The sequence below is a fragment of the Astatotilapia calliptera genome, chromosome 17 (assembly GCF_964374335.1).
Source record: "Astatotilapia calliptera chromosome 17, fAstCal68.1, whole genome shotgun sequence".
Taxonomy (NCBI): domain Eukaryota; kingdom Metazoa; phylum Chordata; class Actinopteri; order Cichliformes; family Cichlidae; genus Astatotilapia; species Astatotilapia calliptera.
In genome coordinates, this window is record NC_137438.1 from 23,807,958 (window position 1) to 23,815,707 (window position 7,750).

The window sequence follows — 7,750 nt, forward strand, 5'->3', positions numbered from 1 at the left end:
CTTTCAAAGGAACACACCAATAACCAATCTTTTACAGTAAATTACATCTAAGCATGATTAAAATCACAGAATGATTAAATGTGTTAACATGTTAATGTGTTTTTTATATGCTATATACAGTAGCTATCAAATGTATACCATAGGCCAAGTCAGATATATATATGTAATATAACGTGGAGTGGAAAACAAATTTGCCACTTCCTCATTTCTTAATTTGTTGCACATTTGTCACACTTTTGGGAAAATATTCTGTGGAGTGAAGAGACAAAAGCTGGACTCTTTTGAAAAGGTCCTACTACATTGGGAGTAAAACTAACACAACACTTCATAAAATGAACATCATAGGAACAGTCAAACATGGTCTGGACTTCAGTTTGATTGAGATGCTTTGGCATGACCTTAAAAAGGCTGTTTATGCTCATAAACCCTCCAATGTGGCTGAATTAAAAAAGGTTCTGCATTGAAGAGTGGGCTAAAATTCATCCACAGTCATCTCAAACATGGCGGTTGTAATGTAATGGTCTGGGGCTGCTTTGCTGCTTCAGGACGACTTGCTGTAATTGAACCATCCATTCTGCTCTCTACCAGAAATATATCCTGAAGATTAAGCTCACTTGGGTAGACCAAGTCCATGTCAGAATGGCTCAAAAACAAAATGAAGGTTTTGGAGTGACCAACACCAATGAAATAGCAGATAGGCTGGCCTTTTATTTCATTTAAGAATAAAACGAGGAGCTCGATCATTCAGAAAAGCTTCGTAGTAGAGCCGCTACTCCTCTACATGGAAAGAAGCCAGCTAAGATGGTTCAGGCCTCTGACTAGAAAGCCTGCTGGGTGTTTTGAACACGTACTACTGGGAGAAGGGCTATACTCAGGACATACTGGGAAGATTATATCTCTCAGCTGGCTTGGGAATGCCTTGGTGTTTCCCCGAAGGAGCTGGAGGAGGTGATCAGGAAGGTGAACTGTGACCAGACCAGATACACAGCAGATAATGGTTGGATGGGTGATGGATGTTAATGAGGTTGTGTTGTGGGGCAGGTCTACATGTGCCTTGGAATTTATTGTTGCAACACACAAATCATGAGCACATTACTCTAAAAATACTTTGTAGACTCTCATTGACCAACATGGAGGCAAATTTTATATCCATGTAAGGAGAAGAGAAACTGTTGTTAAAGGCCCTCAGCCTGAACGTACTCATGCTAACATGCTGGTACAGGAAGTTGCATATAACTTGGCCTTACTCTTTAGACTGTTGAATCTGAGCCAAACCCTTTTCTAGACTGCGTGAAAGTATCTGATAAGGCCATGGGACAAGCTACATGCTAGTGGAGCTTACTCCAAAGAAAAGAAAAAAAGCTTGGTCCCTCCGTCTGATGATACAATTAAAAGAAGAGCTGATAACATGTCAGATATCACAGACGTTTTTTTGTTTTACAGGTGTGCCTGTGGGTTCATCTCGTCCTATTTAGTCACACACAAACAGAAGAGGAGAAGCATTCAAAGTCATTGCATAGCTGAGTGTAATAAAAACTTCCTAAATGTTAATGCAGCTAAAGCTTTGTCTTCAATGACAGTTTTTGGTTTTAACTAAATAGCTTTTGATTCATGCCCTGATGAATCTCTCCTTATATATTTTTTCTTACAGATGAAGCACAGGGTTCCAAATATGGACTAGCTCTGTCTTCCTCTAGAAAAAGAGGTAGATGCAGAAAGAGAACTGATAGAAAGAGGCTACGGAGGGAGCCTCAGGGCCAGCTGCAGGCAAGCAGCTGAGGGCTGGTGCAGGGACTGATGGCCTCCAGTAGCACTGTGAGGGAGTCTTTTTTGACAAGCATATGTCCTTCAGTGTCCATATTAAACAAATATGTAGGACAGATTTTTTACATTTGTGCAACAGCTCTAAAATGAGAACCATCCTATCTCACACTCAGAAAAATAAAGGTGCCAACTGGAACCAAACGTGGTTCTTTAGACTGATGCCATAGAAGAACCCTTTTTGGTGCCACAAAGAACCTTTCAAACAATGGTTCTTTGAAGAACCATTTCTTTCAGTGGTTCATTGAAGAACCTTTAAAGGTGCCCCAAAGAACCATCAAGAAATGGTTCTTTGGGGCACCTTTAATGGTTTTTCAAAGAACCTTTTTAAAAATGGTTCTTTAAAAGAACCATTTTAAAGAACCTTTTTTGAGTGGTTCTTTAAAAAACCATTTTAAATCTTTCAAAATAAAATGCATCATAAATTGAATTTGAGTAGGGTAAAATAAATACGAGCACAGCATAGACATATATTAATGGTTTATTGTCATTTTGTAGTTACCAAAAGACAAAAAGGCATTTTAACCCTCAGCACAACATCACTACTAATACATGTCATATATTAGTGTTTTAAACAGTAATAATTAAATATATTTGCTATACTATAAATAAATATATATAAATACTATAGCTACAGATAACACAACAAATAATACATGTATTGTTTAATTAATAAAACATCAGAAAGTGATAAAACACATTAGAAATAGCAATAGCTTCATAACAGACCAATAAATCAACACATTTTCATCAGCAGATATTTGCATGTTCAGTAAAAACATTTCAACAACAAGTTTATGATTAAAATGATCAATGAACTTCAGCCTTACGCTATGTAATGTACTTTTCATGTTGTACTCATGGTCCTTTGTTAGTCCAGTTTAGGACAATGTCTCTGACGTATGTTTCATATCAAATATATGTCATATCAAAACAAGCCCACACCTGCAGTTGTTTCAGTTTTTCACTGGTGTTTCCTGTCAGCTGGTCAACCTCACTCAGGCGGACATCCATATCAGCCAAACAAATGACAAGTTCCTCCCTTTGTGCTTCAAATCCCTCCCACTCTGAGACAAGGAGCTGAAAGAGAGAGAAAAGAGTCAATTATAAAGAAGAGAGAAAAGTGAAACCCTCCTCAGAAGGTCTGACTCGCATACCTGCAGTTGACCTGTAATGGACTCCAGTTTGGCGTTCACGTCATCCCTCGTCGATGCCAACAGCCGAGTCTGCAGGGTGCCCTGGAAGAGCTGAGTTAATGTTCGACTCCTCCTGGTCAGGCTCTCCAGCTGGATGAGCCGAGGTCTCCCCTCTCGCCGCTGCCTCTGAACACACAAACACAAATTGCATCTGAAGCAGGAGGTGCAGATTTTTTTTGCTATTCTTTTCTAAATCCAGGCTAGATCACGTGGAGGTATTTGGAAAATTGTTTTGGCCAGTGGACGACTGTTGTCTTGCAGAAAGTCAAATCAATCAAACAAATGCTATACACAATCAATTCACAAGAACACATTGTAAAAAATAAGTCCAGTTCTTGCCTGATTTCAAGTGAAATCTGCATCAAAACAGGGTAAAATGAGTGTTTGCAGCAAATGTGAGCACAAAGCCTCACTTTGTACAAGCCTGCTATTACAGTTCTCCTCTATGCAGACGACTTTCCTGTTTTCAAGGCACAACTTGGATCTGCTGTACGAATCTTATGGATACACACTAAATGAAATAATAGTGTGCATGACTCCAGATTCTGATCCCTCATCCTAATATGGTCCCAACATAGCAACAGCAATAATGCAAATGTTGAGGCTTCAAAATACAAAGTCCATAAACCAATGGCTGACATGGGTTTTATCATAAGGGTGATAAATATACAGATTTCAGTCTGTCTTAGAGATTTGATGTTCATTTACCTGCAGATGCACTATCACTTAAACCCCCACGGATCGCCATTTGGCGTTTTCTACCTTTAAAACCCGGAGAGCAGCCAAATGGCTTTTAGCTAGGCTTTAGCTTCAGCCAAGTGGAAGCTAAATTGGCTAGTCATTCATATGTAAATTGGGTCGTTATCTGGGAATTCTGGAGGGAGGGGAGTGGGGGTGTGTGATTGAGGGCGTGGGGGAGCTGCTAAAAGCTGTGCACTTCCTTTTGTGTTTCATCTTGATGCATTCTCAATCATCCAGGGAAATAAATCTCCAAAAGTCACCAACTTGGAGTGTTTCAGTTTGCCATCTTAGGGAGAAATCAACACACATGGGTGTATGTCCTTTGTTGCTGAGATTTATTGATAAAAACAGTACAAAAAAACCAACCATTTGTACACATATTTACAAATGGCCTGCTGAGTGGTGCATGGAGCATGTTCATTGGTTCATGGACCTCCCTGAACTAATGGCATTTATTGCAATTGTCATCTTGCGGGGGATTAACAGGGTTCCATCTCTAAATGACTGCTGGTGGGCAAACCTGGGAAACCCACAGATAATTGGAACTATGGCACGAAACCGCTTCCAAGACATCATGCAACACCTACGCTTTGATGACAAGTCCACCCGCAGTGATCGAGCAAAGACTGATAAGTTCGCTGCAATTTCCAGTGTGTGGGGATCATTTGTCACCAACTGCATCACGTGCTACAACCCTGGTCTACATATCACCGTTGATGAACAGCTTTTCCCATCAAAGACTCGGTGCTGTTTCCTGCAGTATATTGCAAGTAAACCTGACAAGTTTGGGATCAAGTTTTGGGTGGCTTGCGACCTAAAATCCAAGTACATTTGCAATGTCTTCCCATATCTTGGCAAGGACCCCAATCGTCCCACTGGTTTTTAGTGGGACGATTTTAACATGAACAGGTTTTTAGTCATCACTCTGCAGAGTGATGACTAAAAACCTGTTCATGCATTTATTACTTATAGGCTGGACTAGAATTAATAAATGAAATGAAATAGTAATTCGTTATTATTAGGATGTCCTAAAACCTCGCAGAAAAGCCTTCAGTTGATCCAAAATGCTGCAGCTAGAGTACTAACAAGACTGGAAAGAGAGAGCATATTTCTCCCAATAACGTCTTTTCTTCATTCTCCCTTTATTGTTCATGTTCCCTGTTAAACCTAGAATCGAATGTAACCCTCTACTGTACACATTTTAATAGTACATACTAAAAATTACTTAACATCATTTACTGACTCGCTTTGGGCCATTTTATTGACAAAAACCAATTTTATATTTCAGACACCCCCTCCCCAAAATATTTTTGTTGCCTAGGGGCAACATTGTGCAATACAAGAAAATGATCAGTTCAACAAATTTTCTTCCCACTAAGGCCAAAACACTTACTCACAGTGGGTCATATGATTGTTGGGTTTTCTCTGTTTTCTTTGTATTATTGCAGGGTCTTTACTTTACAATATAAAGTGCCTTGAGGCAACTGTTGTTTTGATTTGGCGCTCTATAAATAAAACTGAATTGAATTGGACTCTGGTGTTAGTTTCCTGGTCTTTGTGCACCCACTGTTGAAGGCAAGTGTCAAGTGAAATCCTTATTTTTGCATCTATCCCTTTGGTATAACTAAAAAACAAAGACCCACAATGCTGCGTGTTACAGATGTCAATGTGACAAGCACAGGAAAAAACTGCATCATGTAAAAGAAACTAATGGCACCTGGGAAACCTAGAGGTGCACAGCCCAGAAAATCTGTCAAAACACTGTTTTTGTTCAGGGACACATCTGCATTAGGCGGGTGCCTCATTTCTGGCTGTTTTCTCACAAAGCAAACTGCATTGATATTGTGAGAGCTGTCACACAAAGCGTAACAAAAATAAAGCTTTGTGTGACAGCTCCTTGCTCCGCTAAGCCGGGGAACACGGTTGGGGAAAGGACATTACAGGAACACAAAATTACTACGAACCTTAAAGAAAACCTCCCTCAGTCCACCCCCTCCCCTGTTTTGAGTCAGTTTTCACACCACATCCTGTCAACACTGAGCTGCTAACACCTCCAGTAGGAAAGTACCAGAAGTCAAGTATTGTTACCGAAAAGGCAATGCAGTGTCTCAGTTGCAGCAGATGCTTTGAACATAAACCACAAACTGATCACTGGCTCATGGTAGAGAGGACACATCAAAGGGTCTGCTCTGACTTTATGTTCTTTAAGATAAGCTTTATGCATCGGTGACTCTGCCAGCAGCAGAAGTGCTGCATAAAACAATGTCTCATCTTCCCATACAATATGCATATTTACCATTCAGAGGGCAGCTTTCAACTGGGGATTACAGCAGAGGGGGTGCACCAATCTACACAAGAGAATGACTAATATAAATCTCCACCCAGAGGGCTGAAAGCACGCATATAATAACACGGTGTTTCAAAGTGATTGCTCGCTATTCATCACCAGTGAATTCTCCGAGGCTCTAAAGCCATCATAAACTTACAGTAACTACTCTTTTAGCTCACCCACCTCTGTAATTGCTTTGATAGAAAATTACTGGAAAGTGAGCTCAGGTGTAGGATCAGCACACATACAGTAACAACAGATAAATCTTGGCCTCTGCCGGCCTCCAGCAATAACTGCAGAGATGTGATTAAACAGATAAACCAAGTTTAACCACTGGTCCTTTCAAGATTATAGACTTAAATGATGAGACTTCTAACGTTACTTATTCTGGAAACACTACAGTGAATCAAATAAAAACTGCAATCAGGCCTTTGTAATTGACAATGAGTCTTTCACATCACTGTGGAGGAATTTTGTCCTGCTTTTCTTTAAAGAATAGTTTTAATTCAGCTACTGTTACGGGCCTGTCTGTATTTTGAATCAAGGTGTCTGGATTTTGCTCCATATGTGTGTTCTGTGCCTTTAAGTGTCTGTGCAGGTCCTCTTTCTGATTGGAGAGCTGGTAGCTGCTGATTGGTTCCCATTATCAAGTGGCCGGTTTAAAAACCCTCTCCAACAGCTGTTCCCTTGGCAGCAACAGCAGACCTGCCCGTGGCATCCAAACTCTCAGTGACAAATTTTTGCATGTGTCTCCTGTACCGGGACGTAACAGCTACACTGGAGGGTAGTGATGGCCAAATGAAGCTTTCCGAAGCACTGAAGCTTGTATTGAAAAACGGTTCATTACTCGAAGCTTTTCAACACAGTCCTCTCCGGTGACATCTGGTGGTGAAAATTTTGAAGAGCAGCTTGAATCTGCAAAATAAAACGGACTGCTCAATTATCACTGCTCACTCAAGAGTGGAGTTCTCTCTGATATTGGGCCACCGTTCCGTTGCTTTGAACATGTAATTGGTTTTGTTTTCTCGATTGGGGGGCTGAAAAAAATGTAATGCGTATTTGCGTAATACATTTTGATCAATAAACTTTCCCTATTTAAACATGCACTATGGTGGCCTTTCTTTGCTCATAACTCCTTGATGTTGGTAAATACAATAAGTGAGCAATATATATAATATACATATGATAATGCACAGCACATTATGGAGTATGCCCCTGCTGTGAAGTCCTGCCTCCATCTACTTGTCGTTTAATCACTGGACAGCTGGACAGGTTCATACAAAATATTAGATTAGGCCAATTGTCCTATACATATTTTTGACCTAGGGGTGGGATTGATTGTGAACTGGAAAGGGAAAATGCTTAGGAAGCTGAGTACGGCTGCATCGTCACTGATTTGTAGAATCATTTTGATTCGATACAGGATCCGATTCAATTTGATTGGAATCTGGAAAGTTTTGCCTCAGTCAGAAATATTACAAGTCTGATCATTTAACAGTATATATCCATAATTTCGTATCTATTAAAAGAAAGCTGACACATGTGAGACTTAATTAGAGATGTAAACAGAGAGTTATGAAACCTGCAGCTGCAGAAGCCAGCGAAAAAAAAAGAGGCAAACACAGCGCGGACCCGCCGACACATCAAAATCTGACTCTGACGC